This window comes from Typopeltis vanoorti, chromosome 22 (genome assembly GCF_054136105.1).
Source record: "Typopeltis vanoorti isolate ZY-2024b chromosome 22, IOZ_Tvanoo_1.0, whole genome shotgun sequence".
Taxonomy (NCBI): domain Eukaryota; kingdom Metazoa; phylum Arthropoda; class Arachnida; order Uropygi; family Thelyphonidae; genus Typopeltis; species Typopeltis vanoorti.
Genome location: NC_143570.1, coordinates 68,596,854 through 68,614,588, shown reverse-complemented (window position 1 = coordinate 68,614,588; position 17,735 = coordinate 68,596,854). Strand labels below are relative to the sequence as shown.

Below are 17,735 nucleotides of genomic sequence, written 5' to 3'. Positions count from 1 at the left end.
TAAGTAGTTTCTCAAAATTAGTTTGAAATTCAAAATATTAATTTTAATTATTTTAATCAAGATAGTTAATTCAGTAATACAAGAAGCCATACAGTCGTGTTCAATTTTTGAATAGCTCATAAAAAAGATAGCTTTACTAATCAAATTATGCATTTTTCCCCCTTTTTTGGTCCTTTTTTTTTCCAAAATTAATGTCAACGTGGATAAAATCACTTCTTACCCGTATGTTAAGTATTGATATGACCACTGGATTCATATGGACCTTTCCAATTAACGAACTTTCAGAATGGACGTTTATCAACTTACCAACACGACAACATGTTCAATTTTAGAACGCGTTATCTAGAATATTCTTGAGATTTTGTACAAACAAAATTACCAGATTATTCTTCCTGTTTGTCTTTCGCCATTTTATTAAGGAAGAATTAAAAAAAAATGTATTTTCCTGTTCAAATTCCACTCTCTAAATATCATCTCATCTTAATCGATTTTCTCTTGTAGTTTTCATTCCTGTTCCAACATTGCGTGTGCACACCTATATAATGATTGAACTAATTATTGTAGATTCAATAGTTTGTCTGTTTACCGTGCCCGAGTTGACCTGTTAGCGATAGAAGAACTGTGTGTTCGATTTCTTTTGTCTTGATTTTTTTAAATAAACTAATTAATTTCCTAAACCGAATCTTAACATCAGTACATGTATGATTTATTTCCTTCATCTGTACTTTGATCATAAAATTCGGCCATCCACCTAATCAACTTCTTGATATATGATCTAATTATTGTTCTTTATAATTAGCTTAACTTCATATAAATATGAATATGCATAATACTAAAATAAATTCCATGCTACTTTTAAACGAGAACGTCTCCTGAACATATTAAGACAGTTAGCTCCCCCCCCCCACTTCCATTTTCTATATAAAGTATCTTGTGCACGGGCTATTGAGTAGAGATATTAAGTAAATGTGGCTTTCAAGATTCACAAGAAGGCGAGAAGTGTATCACGATGACGGTGGATTGCATAACCTTCATGCTTAATTCCTCGCCTAAATGTTAACTGTGAATTAATACTACCTAAGTGAGTGCATCAATCTGAAGAGAGCACTACGCGATAACATTAATCAATTTCCGGAAATAAAAAAAAGACATTTTAAAATTCCAGCTATGCTTTCATTTAAAACATTGTATTAATGTAGTGTTAGTTCTATGAGTATCAGATCAGGAAAAAAGAGTCCTTTGAGAATGCCAACAACATTTTAGTAAAGTAAATCATACAATAATTTGACCAACTAAAAATTCCAAAGTATTATGAATCCTGTTAACGATAACGAATTTACGTTAACGATTATGAATCCTGTAAACGGTTTATTTTCTCTGTTCAAATTACACTCTCTATATTATTTACTCTTCTTTCACAGATGTCAGATAGCAAATTACAGTTTGTAATTTCAGACCACTACTTCAAGTTATAACCAGTGTCACTACTTGATGAGGTCAATATCTATGATTTTTTTCAGATGGCATTGCAAGTCCAAAAAGTATAATAAAACATTGTTACATTTGATGTTTTGGAGAAGAAATGTGACAAAAATCATAATTCCAAATATAGTTTCAAGTTATTTTCTTTTGAAAGAACAACTAGTAATTTCTTTATACTTAGCATGAAATTTACCTTAAATAACCAATATTTATAATTTTTTATGTTACTCCCACCCAAGGAACTTTCGCAAGTCGTAGTACGTAATTTATTGCTATAGTTTTCCTCCCGCGGTATTAATGTTACATAATCCAAGGCACTTTGGAGACGAAACAGCAACTTTTTCAAGCCAGTTTTAGCCATTTCTTAAATGTCTATATTAGCTTAAATAAACAAGAAGATAACTGCATATAAATGCCAGGCGGGAAAAATTATCTAAGCCTAAAGAAAAACATCCATACAGGGTACAAGAACGGAGATGTTATCTACTCTGTCAACCAAAGCAATAGCTATATTATCTATGTACTCTTTACTCTCTGTTAGTGGTAAACATTATAATTATGGTGGTCGAGTTTTCTCTCTCGGAAACTTGAATATTTCATCAAACCATGCGCAGAGCTGAAGAATACTTTCAACTAACAGATTTATTCTACAGCCCCTCCCCATAGCCAGCTTCTTGAGCTTTAACTGAAACTAAACCGAATACGTCGAAAAAATGAAATTAATAGCAGCTGCTTTCGCAAGTATATTCTTGGTCAAATATAACACAAGGGAAAGAAAGTTATCTAACGTTTGTCTTAAAATAAAGCTTAAATGATGAATGGGCTCATGCAAAACAGTTCGAAATTAAAAAGAATATCTTCTTCTAAATATTTGACGTGACTATGAATGCAACGTAATATGCTGACAAGAAAGTATGCAGTATACTTTAATACACCCAAGTGACTTCATGGAGTTCTTATTAAATATAAATGTTTCTCAGGTTTTTCTTTATTTAAAAATCATGCTTTAACATTTAGAGAAAATCGTCACGATGTCTGTACAAATGAGAAATCCCTGGCTTATTTTGAATGTTTATACATTTTCTCCAAAAAAGCGTAACATTACTTACAAAACTTTCTTGCGGAGACATAAGTTTAATATAAGGTGACAGAGCTCTCTCCGCGTTTCTATTGTGGTGAACCTTAGCGTCCTTGCTTTAATTCGACGATGCTCAGCAGATCGTAAACAGTGGGTAAAAGACAACGTTTTTCTTACTTTTGTTTTTTGTTTGCGGCAAACGGTATGTGGAGGGAGCTTCATACATCTCTAGAAATGAGAGTGAAAACGCCTTAACAGGACAAAGGAATCCGTGATCAATAAATGCAAACGAACAAGAAGAAATGAATGCTGAATAAGAACTTCTTTTCATGATGAGCTGTGCACTGGAAGCAATGTATATCTTCATGCATGAACAAATGAGAGAGAAAATGGATCACGGGGAAAAAAAAAAGAATTTTGCTGTAATATTAGAACTTATTGCAGCACTAAAATGAATTATTTCAAAACATAGGCATTTTTATCCAAATAAAAGTACATTATGGAAAGTATTAACTATCTAGAAGGTGTTGCAGAAATAAATAGAAAATATTTAATGAATGCTACACAAGTTATTTTATATTTTGATTTGCCTTTAAACATATACATGGTTTACGGATTTTTTCATCCGCAAACTCGGGTTTTTCTTCCCCCAGAACTGACAAACCGGCCCCGTGAACACACGTGGATTAGATCATGAATACGTCCCAGCCACATGCCAGTCCTGAGCCCAGATAAAATTGGGGGTTTCGGAAAGGAATGGTGAACTTCCGTGTAAAAATCTCAGCAGGAATACTTTGTGGGCAATGTCTGCAAAGTCACCTACGGTCGAAAATGACTAAGAGGGATAATCAGCCAGTCCTAATACCTAATCCTTAGCCCATCCGTGTTACTACTTAATACAATATGATATACAGTGGTATCTCGCTAATCCGAACAAATAAAAACCGTGCTCGTTCGGATTAGCGAATTTTCCCCCAAGAGACAACAATAACTAGCGTTTAAGACAAAAATAATCAGATTCTAATGGCACATCAATTTAATTCTGTAAATAAATTAAGTAACTGATAGAAAAAAAGCTACAGTACTGTAATGTAAAACAAAAAATAACACAGTACACAAGTTTATTTTAGTAAAAAATTTAGTTTGTATGTACCTGTAGTGTTGAGGATTCTGATTTAATAAAATTGCATAGTTCAATACATAACTTAACTATGCAATTATTAACTTAACTTAACTATTAAATTTGCGTAAAAATATCACTTTCTTGTACACAACACAAAAAAAGTTTCATAAAATAACACAAAAAAGTTTTTATTTCTTTGTAAAAAAGTCACTGATTTTCCTTTGCTTCCTGGAAGCTAAACTTTTTTCGAATGTTTCTTCTCGGAGCTGCATTAGCTTTAATAAAATTTTATGGAGTGGCGTGTAATTCTGCTTAACCCATTCTTTACACACATTAAAACTGTCAACTTCCTCTTCATTTTTTTTTTTCTTCGAGTTCTTCATCGTCATCATGGTCTTCTAATTCATTCTATAGCGTCATATTTATAATTTCAGCGTCTGACTTGATTTCGAATTCACTTTCGGTTCTACTTGTAATCCATTCCGTAACATCTGTTTGTGAAATTTCAACATCTGGATTTATATTTTTAACCAAATTATGCACGTTTTGAATTTTCTCTTTTTGTGATTTGCGATTCATGCCGACAATACAGTACGTACTGTACAGTATAAAAAAAGCAAACGTGAACACAGTACATCAAAATAGGCCTCCAGTATAACCGTACAATCGATAGTATTAAAACATATACTTTACTATAATAAAATAAATAATAATAGTTAAAATAATAATTATTAAATAAAAATAATAGTACACAAAATAATAATACTTAATAAAATTTTTTTTCTTTCGAACCGCAGTTCGGATTACTGGAGGGTTCGGACTAAAGAGGTTCGGATTAGCGAGATGCCGCTGTAATTTATAAAAAAAAAAAGATATACTTTATAATCTTTTGTGAGCAGAATTCACTCAAGGAAACTCAGCCGAACTAATCTGTGTCCCTTTTAACCGATCTAAAATTTTCTAAATACACATGAACTCATCTTCATAAAATAATGGTGATGCTAATTGATTTCTGAGATGTAATGGTTTCATATCGCTAAATCTTCAATTATAGCTTTCTTCATATTTGCGTGATTTTAAATCCTGTAACTGGCAAATTTAAATATGTTGCAAGTTACAATAGTGTACTCTCTTAGAAATTAAGTCTATTGAAATAATATTGGAAGGCAACTTGCATATATAATCACCTCTTCTAAACCCTTTATAGAACCATGTTTATTTTATAAATATGGTTTTATAAAGGGCTTAGACACTCCCCTTATTTGTCTTCATCATTCTCTGTTGAAAGCTTCCTGAGGCCAACATGTTTCATATTATATCCAATTAGAGTTATTGCTCATTCTTCACGACTTTCCCATCGTTCTCTAAATATTTTGAAACATTTAGAAAAGAAAATTACATGAGTTAGGGATCAACGTGATCAAAATTATATATATACACATGAATTCAGGAATTATTTAGTATGGACAAAAATTGAACATTTCGCATGTACAAATTTATTGAGAGAGAGAGAGAGAGAATCTTTTCAATCTTCTCTGTTTATCCTGATTTTCATTTTTCCTTATTTTAGCTGGAACGCAGTCAAGTTTCAAGTAAGCATTTGCTGAGGCTTGATCTTAATCTGTTGGCGTTTTCAAAACAGTTCTATTAACTAATACAGTAGGAATCGTTTCCACAATCAGTGTATTCGAAAATAGTTTTTTTCTCATATATTAATTTAGTTCTGACTACAATATTATTATTATTATGGGAATGCTGTATTAGTAGCATTTAAGGATTTTAACCCTTAGGGAAAAAAACTGAAACCCTGCTCTAATCACCACACACACACACACACACACACACACACGTGGATCATTTTCAAGCCATTTTAGGTTTCCGTTACTCAAGCTATTGGACTCACGCCACAGATAAAGCTATTCTACGAACAGAAACATTCACACCCAGTGAATTGGAAACGAATGCACTCTTCTTTCCAACAACCAGACAGGTAAATTATAATTTTCAATTAAAAAAAAAGTGCTCTATTAGCCTTTTCCCCAAATATATTTCGGTCTTTTATCCCAAACTTTTGAAAAATCAGGAGGCAGCCAGACTTCATCCTTAAAGTTTCGCGAACTTCATCCTTAAAGTTTCCGACTATAGTTCCTATAGCCGAATACCAGAATCTGATCTATAATGAGGGGTACTTAAGGGTCAAAGCTGTATAATTGAGAGGAGACCTCCACGTAGTCTAAAGAAATGCGGACGCCGACAAGGGCTTCTGACCTAATGTCCGATCTTCACCTTCTAGTGGCGCACCCTGTTAGGTATCTAATTAGATACTGAACGAACGAGGATTGGCTGGCAATTTGGGATTTAGACCGAACAAATTGTATTCTTATTGGCTTAAATCAAAATATAAAATAATGTACAATATGACAGAATTTCATGTCGACTAGGGTGTCGTCCGGTTAAACAAGGACCCCCCGTTGTTTTCGCCAGTGAACCAGGGGAAAACAGCGAAACGTCAGCTGCTGGAACAAGTCTTAAAACACTCCCCAACTCAACATCACCAGAGTTAAAGATCAGTACTATCAACAGAAGAAGCCAGAATGGCAAAGAAATGGAGCTAGCTGAGGAATTAGATAAGTACCAGATCGACATAATATGTGCGACTGGAACAAAAAAGACGAAAACCGGGAAGATCATTCTGAGCAATAAATACAAAATGTTATATTCAGGCAATGAATCAAGGAAAAGAAGGACTAGCCATAGTATTCAACACTAAATACGAGGCTAATCTTCTTGAATGACATGCAGTCTTGTGATGCGGGCAAATATCATAATGGGTAACTGGACAATGAGACTTATTTGTACCTATCGTCCCACAGAAGGTTCTACTAAGGTAGAAGTGGAGGAATTTTTTGAGGCTTTAGAGACGCAAGGAAAAAGAAAAGTTGGTCATTGTTGGGGATCTAAATAGCAGAGTAGGAAATGATTGTCAGACATACAGAAATATTTTGTAAAATTTGGAGAAAAGAGCAAAGCTAAACATAATGGCAAATATCTGTTGGATTTCTGCTCAGGACATGGACTGTTTATTACTAACACAATGTTCCAACATAAAAATGTGCATAAATTCACATGGAGAGAAGAGACAAGGAATAAGAAAAGTCTGATTGACTATGGTATTGTCGATAGTGACGTTTTCTCCCTGGTGCAGGACACCAGAGTGTACAGACGATTTGAAATTGAAAGTGATCACTATTTAGTCTCGAGTAGGATAAAATGAAATTTCATATTGAAAAGAATAACATGCAAGAAACTTTTAAAGAGAATAAAAGTTGAGCAGCTCTCAGATGTGAACTGCAGACTATAATACACAAAGATTATTGAAGAAAATATGAAAGAGTTTGAGAACAGGAACCAAACCTTGGAGATTCACTGAAAAGCCCTGAAGAAAACACTGATTAATTCAGCCAGAGAGGCATGTGGTAAGGTTGTCTGCAAGGATAGAAAATCAGAATTCCATGGTGGACAGAGAAAGATAAAGAAGATGTGAAGTAAAAGAAGAGAGTATATCAAACATTTCTGCCAAATAGGTCAGCTTGTGCTCTTAGAGAATACAGAGACACAAGTAAGAAAACTAAACACTGTGTAAAACTAGCTAAACAAAAGTCATGGTAAGACTTTGGGAAGAACATAGAAAATAAATATCAAGAAGGTGGCAAGATATTCTCGAGGTTCTTTAAAATGCTTAGAAATGCAGGAAAGAGTGTTGTAAAAGGAATTAGAGATGATAAGGATGACATGAAAACTGGAGAAAAAGATATCCTTGATGTATGGGGTAATTACTTCGAAACATTTCTAAATGAAACAAGCAGTAATAGCATACTGGTAAAAAAAAAGCATTCAACAGGCATGCAGTCAGGAACACATATCCACACTTGAAGTAGAAAAAGCCATCAAAGGCGTGAAATGTAGAAAGGCAGCAGGAGCAGATGATATTTGACCAGAAAAATGCTCAAATATGGAGGTATAAAAGTCTTACTGCATAATTCAGAAGGCCTGGACAGAGGGACGAATTCCGGATGATGGAAGTAGAGCTCTCATAGTATCCATATATTTCCCTACTGAGTGTTCCTGGTAAGATTTACACAAGAATACGTGAGAGAAGGATTGTGGAAGAAAAGCTTGTTGATGAAAAAGCTGGATTCAGGTCAAATAGAGGTTTTCAGGATCAGATTTTCACTTTACAAATAGTTGAGAAATCATGAGAATATAACAAAGACCTGTATTTAAGTTTTGTAGAGCTGGAAAAGGCATATGAAAAGGTGCCAAGAGACACGCTATTCAATACGCTACAGTTATATGGTGTCAATGGGGCATTATATCAAGCAATACTTAATCTTTATTTGAGTTTTTAGTCAGCAGTTAGCATTGAAGGATGTACAGGAAGATGGTTTAATGTTAAATCTGTTGTCAGACAAGGATGTACATTACCCCTGTGTTATTCATTATCTATATGGATCAGATTATGAAGGAAAATGGTACTAAACCTGATATCAAAATTGGAGATGTTTGCTTTATGCGGACGATATTATACTTCTAAATAAATCCGCTACAAGTCTGCAAGATTCCCTGACTAAATTGAATAACTATTGTAATGGATATGGCACGAAGGTCAGCAATAACAAGATAAAGACAATGAAAATAGACAGAGGCATTGAAAAGATCGACTGCATTGTGAATAGAGAACCTATAGAATAAGTAACAACTAACTTTCAGTTACTTAGGCATGATTTTTAGTGAAGATGGTAAATTAAATATTGCGATAGACAACACAATCAACAAAGCTGATATGGTAGGAAGTCAACTGAATACATTTATATGGAATAAGAGAGAAATTAGTCAAAACACTAAATTAGCTGTATACAAGACAGTGTTCAAACCAATTTTAACTTATGGATCTGAGACCTGGGTCAGAAGTAAAACACTTGACGAAGGACTAGAGACCGCAGATATGAGAGTCCTGAGAAAGATAAGGTGCATGAACGGATGGCATCAATGGGAATATCATATTAAAAATGATGTTATTAGGAAATAATTTGGCATTGTCAGAATCAACTTCCAGGAGTGCGTTAGCAGAGCTATTCTGAGGTGGTATGGTCACTTAAAGAATGGGCAAGGAAAGATTAGCAAAACAAGTGTTCTCTGCCAGGTTGGCAGGAAAACGTCCCAGAGGAAGACCTAGATATAGGTTGATTGATACTGTAAAAAGTGCCTTAGAAGATAGAAATATAAGATCTGATAATGTTAGTCTTGACAGGTAACAGACTGATTTGGAGGACAATTGTAGATAGGAAGTTAGTAATGATATAAATTTTTTCATGTAGAACTATCATATCCTGGAAGTTGATTCTGAAAAGATCAGTTGATAGACCAAAATGGACAAAATGCCTGCATTGAATAGGCAACATGCTACAGTACATGGCAGGAATTTGATAATGATGATAAATCTAAAATGATATTTTCTGGCTGTCTAACTTTCGCACTCTACAGTGCGAAAAAAAAGTTGAACATGGGTACAGAGGAACAGGTTGTAATAATAATATAAGTATTTATCTTCTCCTTCTTCTGCTTTAATCCTCAGCATGTTGCCTATTCAATGCAGGCAATCTGTCCATTTTATATCACCTGATCTTTTTGTATTTAGTTTCTAGTCTGTAGCTAATTTAACTATCCTTTTTGGGTTCATCCGATTAACATGTTGATTCCATTCCAATCTTTTCTTTTTTATCCATGCGTTCATGGATTGTAATCGACCTTCTTCATAAATATTTGCATTTTTTACTAACCACTATTTTAACTCTTTTCCTTAATGTTTTCATTTCACGTGTTATATAGTTGATGTTTCTATTCTTATTGCACGCGCATACGTCAATATTGCTAGGATTGCTGATTTATTTACTCTTACTTTTCTTTTTCTTTTTGCTAGATATCGTTATTTTTCCATACAGCTTAATTTAGATATCTCGATATTTTGTTGTCTTCAGGGATTGTTCTTCAGCTTGTGTTATATTTTCACCGTTAGTAGTCAATCCTACGTATTTAAATTTAATTACTTGTTCCAGTGTTCTCGTATTTAGTTCTAATTTACATCTGATTGCACTGTGAAATTACCATTGTTTTTGATTTCTCTGTTGATATTTGAATTGTTTTGGACTGCTGCATATCTATTCGACCTGGAACAATTGTTTTCGGAGATTATCTTCATTTCCTGCAAGTAATGCACATCATCTGCGTATCCGACTAAATTTAAATTTTCTTTTTTAAATGTTTGTTCCATTTGATTGCTGATTCTTAAATTCCGTTATTATTTTGGCAATGATTATGTTAAGTAACATGAACTGAAAGAATCACCTTATATGATCCCTTTCCGTATACGGGTTTTTGTTCTGATATCTTACTATAACAATCACTTTTTTGTGTATATACATCTTACATTTCGATTATTTGTAGCTGTATGTTGCTTAATGCTAGTACTTTCAGGACATCCTGTAATCTGTCTCTCTCTCTCTCTCTCTCTCTCTCTCTCTCTCTCTATATATATATATATATATATATATATATATATATATATATATATATTCATTTTGGGTATTTTTAATACATAATAACTACGCTCATAGATTTCACAATAGTGAATTAGCACTTCTGGAAGCTCTATTATTTTCACATATTGGACTTTATAACTAACTGCATAATTTTTCTGTCTTAATGTGAATAAATTATTATGCATTCACATCTTTTTTATTATTCGGTGTATTGTTTTACCCCGCTCTTTTTTATATATATATCTCAGGGTCTGGCTCCCACTGATAAGACTTCAATAAAGAAATGCACAGGAGATGTGCTTTGCATTATGGGAGATACTAAGGAAAGTGATCAGAGCTTACTCCACCTTTACCACGAGTTGCCTCAGACCTGAAAATGTTTTAGGCGCAAACTTGACTTACCAGCTTGTTTGCTTACTTGGGAAAAAGGATTAAAACCAAGTTTATAAAATTTCTTCGTATGTATATAATCTTTGTCAATTCACTATTGAACGAAAGTTTAGCTTCATTTCTGCGGAAGTCTCAAGTTTTCTTGTTACTCATGATATTTTCATCATTTTAACAATATATCAGATATTGTAAGGATCGAGAAACGTCTAGAACTGCTCTATTGAATTATTAACTTTGTTACGGTTCTACAAGAAAGGAAACATTGCTTTTCAAAGACTTGCTTCTCTAGTGTACCTACTGATTTAGTTATCGCTTCCGAAATTTGCTGAATTGGTTTAGAACCATTGAGACGTATCAATTTACAGACTTACCAAAGTAAAAAGGAAGTATTCCTGAAAAAAGAACAAAATATATTCCCATTAGCGCTAGAATCGGCATGATTTCTTCTGAGTAAAGAGAAAACTATATTGAAAAACAGAAATAGTCTATGATGCGCCACTTAGTAACATCTGCTTCCAATGCAAATTAATTCAGCAGAAGGAAATATTATAAGGTTTTATGTAACGTCTTCTCAAAAGGAAAGTAAAGTAAGGTTACATGTGATATGTATGAAAGCAAATGCCCAGCGAAGACCATATTTGGAACAAAGCTTCAGTTTCACATATAAATGTATTCTTCTTGCGAAGCGCGTCTTGGCTTCATTTTATACAGCCATAAGTTTAAGAATGATACATTGATCTGCTTTAAAATAACTATAATAGGATAGAAAAAACAATAGTTTTAGAATTTTTATTGTAATAAATTTATTTTAATTATATTTAAGGGGGAAATACACACCTTTGGTCTTTCCGACCAAAGGGATGTGAAGAATAGTGATCATTAATTAACCTAGTTAGTTTGATTTATGCCTTTTGCAAACGAAATAAAAATAAGAATTTTACTCTGTGCAGTAAGAACATTTAGACCAACATTTTAATGTCTATTCCGATGATCATCGGAATAGACATTAAATATATACATTTTTATGTGCTATTTTGTTTCTTGCATACAATTGATATGAGTGCGGCACAAAGAGGAACCTCTCTTTTAATCAATGTGAAAGCACAGTAAATACTTCAATGATCGCATCGTATTTATGTAGTATTACACATTATATTACTAATTATATGTACTAAACTTCAAGAAACCGATGAGTGACATATTCAGGAACGGGTACAGTCGTGTTTTATTGTCATTCACATATTAAAGAGTAAATCTCAGTAGTTCGATGCATCACACAGAACAAAAAATATACTGGGTTTTACGGAAATATGAATTGCCTAAGTTTACGTCTTACGTGGCAAAGAGATCCTTAATAAGAAAACAGAAATTAATTATTTTTGTTATTCAACTATTTGTAAAATGTTTTTATATGATCAATACCAATTAGCAATAATTTCGATTTTCGAACACAAAAAGCTCTGTCATCGGTAATAAAAATCCGTTCTCAAATCGCAGCATTCCTTGTTACTGAAAGATATGAAAGGAACATTTCTAAAACGATGATCTGACACATGCTGAATATAATTAAAATTAATTTAAATTGTTTTCAGCATTCAGTGTTGTTCTTTGTTTTACTGGTGCGAATGATTCCCGTACTACATTATTGACAATCATTAACCAAGTATTTTGGACATCCATACTTCCCCTGATGGACATCTTCCATTCTTGTAGGTCAGATGTTCTGCATTAATATTTAGCTCCGTAAAACTATTGCTTGCATGTACAGATTATGAGAATCTGTCTGCCATAAGGTTAATAAAATATATCGAACTGCAATGGGTTGTGTTTCAAGACTGTTCTGAAAATTACAGAACTGAATTATAGAAAATTTAATCTATTATCAAGAATGAAATTGTCATCAGTATTATACATTTTTATGTGCTATTTTGTTTCTGCCAGATTGTATTCACGTGAGTGGACCGAAACATTAAAGGCAACTGCAACAGTTGCATTTAGAATATGGGGAATGATTTTATTTTCATATTTGTTAATGAGTTTAATCCAAGTATATGCGATCTCAAAAATGGACCACTTTTATTTGACCTTTTCGTAATAGGCCACACACACACACACACACACACACACACACACACACACACACACACACACACACACACACACACACACACACACACACACACACACACTTTGTCTCTCACTCACACACACACATTCTAATTTTTACGTGTGTGCTTACACTGAAAGATCACGTTCATCAGCATCAGACAGCGACATATGTCGAGTTAAAACCCTTATCTGTAGAATCTCCTTCATCATGTCATCTGACTCTAAAGTGGACACTTCAAGACATGTACAGTAAGAACCCTGAATGTCTAACATTAAAAATCATCGCTTCCAGAAAAAAAAAAAAAGCATGAATGACATCTTCCACCAATGTGCAATTGGTATTGTTGCACCTTTTCTCACTGATGTGAGACAATCAATATAACACCTTGCTAAAACTTCGAAAAATTGATCAGTTATGCCGACAAATGGTATGGACATGATTTCATACAATGCAATTCATCCATTTAGGCGAACTGGAAAGTGTTCCTAGGAAATGGATGGGAAATGATGCAGCATCCAACCTCCCATTTGAGCGAAATGGTCGTATTTGTGACAATACATTCAGACGTGGTGATTCTGCTTAAATATAAAGTAAATGTATGCATGAGTGCAAATAGTTGTATTTCAGTTGTATTGTATACATTATTAAATCCCAAGAAAAAATGTATTGCAACTACATCATTAACGTTACATACTCGTCATTATTCGCTAATAACAATACGAGATGTATACGCATATACATTAAATAATATTTTATAACATTTATTGCATCTCATTAAAGCATTATAAGATAGTGAGAGATGTACACGATGCTTTGCCGTGAAATGCAAACCAGTAATATATAAAAGGATTTTTCATAGATCATTACGTAATGGAATGTCTAATGAATCTCGAGTTGCTATTTTAATGTCGATTCCTTTATCAAAACTCGCAAAACCTAGCAAGTCATTGAAGAGAAAAAGAACTGGCTATATCATGGGGAAACACTGTGTAATCAAAAGGAATTCTGTTACTGTTTGTTTAGCTGGTAAAGAAAGTACATAAAGTACCGAACATAAAGCCTAAAAAGCAAACATTTGCTTTCACTTACTAGTAAGTTAAGCAGAAATGAAAACACTAGTTGGATAAATTTTCCCATACGATCTTTGTTTAACCACACAACAAGTTGCCTCAGAATTCACAATAAAGGCCAATCCTCATGAGAGAACGGCTATTCTTTCTGGATGAACAATTCAAGCGAGAAAGATAATCAAATTCTAGACTGTTTAAAACATCTAATGCATGCATTGTGTTAACAATAAAAGCCCAAGATTGATTGGTTATTTAAAAAAAAAAATTTCAGATAATTTCCTTCCATTTTATAACCTGCTCTTACCTCTTCCTGAGAACTAATCAATTGCATATTATGTTTATAATCTGCTTTTTAACATTGTATCTTGAACACCACACATCATCATTAGTCAGTATTTCATAGCCAGTGTTATCTGTTTGTGAAATATAATTACCCTTCCTACAAATAATCCACGCTGAATTCCAATGACTTCTCAAAAACGAAATCCTATGAAGGAAACAATGGAATAATCAGAAACAAACTCTTTTATCAGCGAATGAGAAGTGAGAAAAATCTGCTTAGGAAATGAATCGCTTTATGCATTAACGAAGAACAATTAAATTCTCATCGCGTACTCTACTTCCAATGTTATACTGCTCTAATTAAAATAACGAATATATTTGAAAGAATACAAAATAGTTTTAATCACGATAAATTGCTAAAAATAGGAATATTATATTTTTAATGAGTTTCAAGCTGTTAAAGTATCCCACGGTTTATGTAATAATTAAATAGAAGCATCAAGGGTTTGTCACAACATCATGCTACCGATTGCTATTGGGTATAAGAACAGCATTAAAAACAAACGGAAGAATGTCGTTTTACAGGGTATAAATGTTAAAATACACTTGAAGACCAATCACTTTTACCATATGTACTGCTGTAATCTGTCCTTTGATGTCTTTGCGCCATAAAAATAAAAATCCTTTCGCTGCAATGAATACAGCCATCCTACGGGCATACTTTCCACGAGCGTGCGATAACGATCAATGGAATTTGAAACCATTCTTCCTGTACTCATATAATGAAGTCCTGGACTTTTGTGAGGCGGACGTCCCTTGACCTTGCCCGAAGGTCCAGTTCATCCCACAGATTACTCCGAGATTGAATAGAGTTGAAATGATCGGCTTTCTGTGGAGGCCAATCAAATGTGGTGACTTTCATGTCCACTAACCACGGAGTTACAGCAGCAGCCATATGAAACGGAGCATTGTCTTGCTGAATGTCAGTTCCTTAGAAACGCAAACCTCACAAAGTAGGAAGTATTGCATTGTCCAGAATGTTCAGATTACTCTCGGAGTTCAATGTTAGTGGCACCAACAGAGCCCTGAGGAGAAACCAGAAAAACAGGATCACACCGCCACCTCCGAAGTTTTATAGTTGAGGTTACGCACTCTGGTAAAAGACGTTCACTGGGCATCCGCCACACCCACAGACTTACAGCGTGATTCGTCGCTCCATAACAAAGCTTTCCAAGATTCAATGTCCCTCTGTACACGTTTTTTGGCACAATTGGAGACGACGCTGCATGTTGATTCTAGTAATGTCGGCTTGCATATTGAAGTTCTAGCATGGAAACTCATGTTGTGGGCCACGGTTCTGAATGTTCTTGTGCAGATTCGTATTCGATTCGATGGGTGGAATTCCACATTCAACATGTCAGCCGACGAATAGCAGTTTTTACATATTTTCCGGTCACGTTCGGTGAGTGTGATGGGTCGTCTACTGCAATGCTTCCCAAACTTCTGGATGTCAGGGCCTCCTATGGAAAAATTAAAATATTTCACGGCCTCCCCTCGAAAAAAATTTTAATATATAGATATATATTATTATAATATTTATTGTATTTATATTCAATACAAAACATACACAGCGAATATTGCAAAAATCAAATGGAAATATTACATTTTTAGCATCTTACATACACATTTGACATGGCACATTTTCTCATATTTCTATAAAGATAGATATATTGTTATTGTACATTTGCAGTACAAGCACATGAAACATAAAACGATTAGTAATAAAGAAAGAATTAAAAACATAAGAGAAGTTTAATAACAATTTAATGTGATGGATGTGTTTCAATACTGCTACACAAAAAGTCAATATCGGGTGAAATATTTGAAACTGCAATTCTTAGATTTCTGCTTTGAAATGAAACTTATATGAATAAGCATATGTTTACTAATATTCATTAATCGCCGAAATACGCAGGAAGCACAATTTGTGAACCCGCATCAATGTGTGATTTTTTGTTCCATTAAAATATAAAAAATAACCAAAAAGAAATAATAAATAATAAAAATTAAATATGTTTCTTTTAAGATAAACAAAATCTACTTAGTCTTAAAAGATTTTAAATTTGCTTTCATTATTTCAAGGTCCCCTCAATAAAACCTACGGCCCACAGTTTGGGAAGCGCTGGTCTACTGCGGGTGGCACTGGCAGTTGAATCCCTGCGCGTTCATCTCAGTATGGTATAGCTGCTATTTTATCTTGAATAATGTCACTGGAGGAGCGTCTTAAATTTTCTGTTTATTATAAATTTAAAATTTATGTATGGATTCATCGGCAAAAAAAAATAATAACTACAACATAGATAGTTAAGAATTCAAATATATGATCCATAAATTATTAGTAGTAAATATTAATCTCTGTGAGAGTCTTAAGGCCGGATTTGCCTAGTGGTTACTGTACTTGTTTTCCAACCATCAGGTCACTAGTTTAAATCCCGCTGCGGACATAAATGCTTGTGATTATTATACCTTGTGTACTGCTATAACCCTTGATATGGCGCAGTATAACCTTAGCTGTCCTTGCGCCATGAAAACAATTAATCATATCTTCTGCCAATCCCTATTCATTGTAAATTAAATTTACGCAGTTCATTATTATTATTATTATTATTATTGGTATGGGGCACATCTTTTTATGAATGTTCAATAATCTTTTATACAAAAAAAAAAAAAAAAAAACGACATCAGGAAAATGAAGTTCATTTTGGTAAACCACTTTGAATTGATACGCTTTTTGTTTTGTGCAACTAGTTCCAAATACCGCTAGATGGCATTATTTATTACATTATTTATATTGTTCTTTAGGTTTTATTATTATTATTCTTTGCCTGATGTTACCCATTAAACATTCCCATGTTACATATTAAAAATTTAAGAAAGAATGCTGTTTTTTTTAAATTTTATTTTATTTTATTATTTTTTTAACCACCTACTTAACATGTTTCTTTGAATATGGCGTCATGAGATGCGACGAGGTTTAGCTAAATTGAACACAATCATTTCGTTAAAGGAAAGACAAAGCAAATATTTCTGATGTGAATCACAATAACGGACTGGATTTTGATGAGTTAAAAATACGACAACACATTTATTTATCATACATTTTTATTTATTTTATTTTGTTTTTAAAAAATTTAGTGATTTATGATTTCAAACTATTTCATTATGTAATGTATATATTAGTAGCTAAAACTTAACAAAGGTAAATATCACCTTCATAATAATCATTTTGAAATTAAAGACTTTTCAGTAATTTAGTGCAACTCTTTTCAGAGTTGCACTAAGGATTTTTTTAAAAAAAACTATCACACTTCGTTTAGAAGCTTCCTTATCATCATGTAAAGTATCCCTGTTAAGACTACCACTTAAGTTTTACAATTAAATAAGATTTTTACTTTTTATAAGAAGCACGTTAAATTGTAGTAGTAAACCCATTTTTATAATTCGATGAAATTGTTTTTATAAATAACATTAAAATATAATTGCAATGAAACTATTTTATTTAATTATAAATAAATAAATTTTATTTTTATGAGCATATTAA

At 33.1% G+C, this 17,735-nt stretch overlaps 1 long non-coding RNA gene across 1 annotated transcript in view; it reads left to right on the top strand.

Annotated features, from left to right (window-relative positions):
- LOC150094476 (uncharacterized) overlaps positions 1-16,623 on the top strand; it is a 107,772-nt gene extending 91,149 nt beyond the window's left edge. Inside the window, exon 3 of the long non-coding RNA XR_016550225.1 lies at positions 16,277-16,623. This is a non-coding gene — a long non-coding RNA (uncharacterized LOC150094476). The remainder of the gene's footprint in view (positions 1-16,276) is intronic.
- Positions 16,624-17,735: the final 1,112 nt, after the last annotated feature.